The 2,463-nt window shown below is 37.8% G+C and overlaps 1 pseudogene; it reads left to right on the top strand.

Moving 5' to 3' along the window:
• The first annotated feature begins 1,177 nt into the window (after positions 1-1,177).
• Positions 1,178-1,659, top strand: LOC102247467 (annotated as a pseudogene).
• Positions 1,660-2,463: the final 804 nt, after the last annotated feature.

Here is a 2,463-nt window from a genome sequence, read left to right as displayed (position 1 = left end):
GCCACTGGTAAGAGATATAAACTGCTATGTAGCTTTATTTTTAAGTAAAAGTTCCCTCACAATACATCTCTTCAGGTTTTGCACCAACTCAGAATCTCCAATTTGTTATACAGAACATTACAAATAGCTAAGTTAAAGTTGACATTAATTATCTCCTCACCAACATTTCTAAGTAAGTTAATGAAAGAGAAGATCAGAGAGGGGCAGGGAGGGAAAGAAGAAGGGAAGGAGAGAAAGCAGGGACAGAAGGAAGGGTGACTTATTACTTGAATTGTGCCTTCAATGACTCATGAGAAGGTTCAATACATCAATGATGTTTTAAATATATACCTCACACAAGGCTCATGTTAGCGGTATGGAGTTCAACATTGTAGAGGATATAAAAGACAATACAGATGAGCAGAGAGACTATTCCAGGCATGCTACTTATCAAATGTGAAGCATCCCAATGTGAGGAATTATTTTGTGGCTGTAGAAGAACTAGTTAGTAACTCTGGGAAGTGCTTCTACTTAGAGGAAAGGAGAAAACTTTCTTCTAATTTTTTCATTTCAACAAATAAACTTTATTGTAAAAATGCCCATTTCTTTTTTAAAATATATAATTTTATTGATTTTAGAGAGAGAGGAAAGGAGAGAAACATTGATGTGAGAAAAATTGATTAGTTGCCTCCCATACCCATCCTGACAGGACCAAAACCACAACCTGTGCATGTGCCCCAACTGAGAATAGAACCGGTAACAATTCGGTGCATGGAATAGTGCTCAACCGAGGCTCACCAGCCAGGGTTCCATATTTTTTTTAGTGCATCAAACAAGAAGGATCTTAGCCTTTCACTATCAGACAGCTGTCCAAAGTGTTTTCCTGTGACACTTATATGTACATCTATCTGAGCAGGAAAATTTCATTGCTTAAGCTGAATAATCAGAAGAGTAAAATGAGACATAACTAGGGACATCAATCTATGTATAGAAAACATTGAAATAGAATATGGGCACTCCTGTTTGACATAGTACTGGAAGGGCTAACCATAGCAATTAGATAAGAAGAAGAAATAAAAGGTATCCAAATTGGAGAAGAAGACGTAAAACTGTCATTATTCTCAAATGACACGGTATTGTAAACAGAAAACCCTAAAGACTCCATCAAAAAATTATTAGACTTAATAAATGAGTTTCTCTTGGGCCGACATCTTGGGGAGGCAGCAGCGCATCCCTGCTCTCCGAGTTCCGCAATGCTGCCCAAGGACGACAAGAAGAAGAAAGATGTTGGAAAGTCAGCCAAGAAAGACAAAGACCCCTTGAACAAGTCGGGGCCCAGGCCAAAAAGAAGAAGTGGTTTAAAGGCAAAGTTCAGGACAAGGTCAATAATCTGGTCTTGTTTGACAAAGCCACATACGACAAGCTCTGTAAGGAAGTTCCCAACTACAAGCTTATAACCCCAGCAGTGGTCTCCAAGAGGCTGAAGATTCGTGGCTCCTTGGCCAGGGCAGCCCTTCAGGAGCTCCTTAGTAAAGGACTTATAAAACTAGTCTCAAAGCACAGAGCTCAAGTGATTTACACCAGAAACACCAAGGGTGGGGACACCCCAGCTGCTGGAGAAGATGCATGAACAACAGATCACACCGCCTGTACATTTTGAAAAATAAACCTTTATTAAATAATTAAAAAAAGAATTCGGCAATGTAGCATGATACAAAATTAATGCCGAGAAATTCATGGCATTTTTATACACTAATAGTGAACTTAGAGGAAGAGAGATTTAAAAAAACAATCCCATTTACCATCACACCAAAATAATTAAGATGCCTAGGAATACTTAACTAAGGAGGTAAAAGACCTTTATGTGGAAAACTACAGGACACTGAAAAAAGAGACAGAGGAAGACATAAACAGATGGAAGAACATACCGTGTTCATGAATTGGTAGAATCAACATCATTAAAATGTCCATACTACCCAAAGCAATCTATAGATTCAATGCACTCCCCATTAAAATACCAACGGCATATTTTACAGATCTAGAACAAACTCTCCAAAAATTCATCTGGAATAAAAAAAGACCCCGAATAGCTGCTGCAATCCTGAGAAAGAAGAACAAAGTAGGAGGGCACTCAATACCAGATATCAAGCTGTATTACAAAGCTACTGTTCTCAAAATTGCCTGGTACTGGCACAAGTATGGACATATAGACCAATGGAATAGAATAGAAAACCCAGAAATCGACCCAAACCACTATGCTCAATTAATATTTGACAAAGGAGGCAAGAACATAAAATGGAGTCAAGACAGTCTCTTCAATAAATGATGTTGGAAAAATTGGACAGATACATGCAAAAAAAAAAAAAAAAGAAACTAGACCACCAACTTACACCATACACAAAAACAAACTCAAAATGGATAAAGGACTTAAACATAAGACTGGAAACCATAAAAATATTAGAGGAATCCACAGGCAGTAAAATC

The sequence above is a fragment of the Myotis brandtii genome, unplaced genomic scaffold, assembly GCF_000412655.1.
Source record: "Myotis brandtii unplaced genomic scaffold, ASM41265v1 scaffold394, whole genome shotgun sequence".
In the NCBI taxonomy this organism is placed as follows: domain Eukaryota; kingdom Metazoa; phylum Chordata; class Mammalia; order Chiroptera; family Vespertilionidae; genus Myotis; species Myotis brandtii.
Note: the sequence above shows the minus strand (reverse complement) of the source record. Positions and strands in the feature narration are given on the sequence as shown.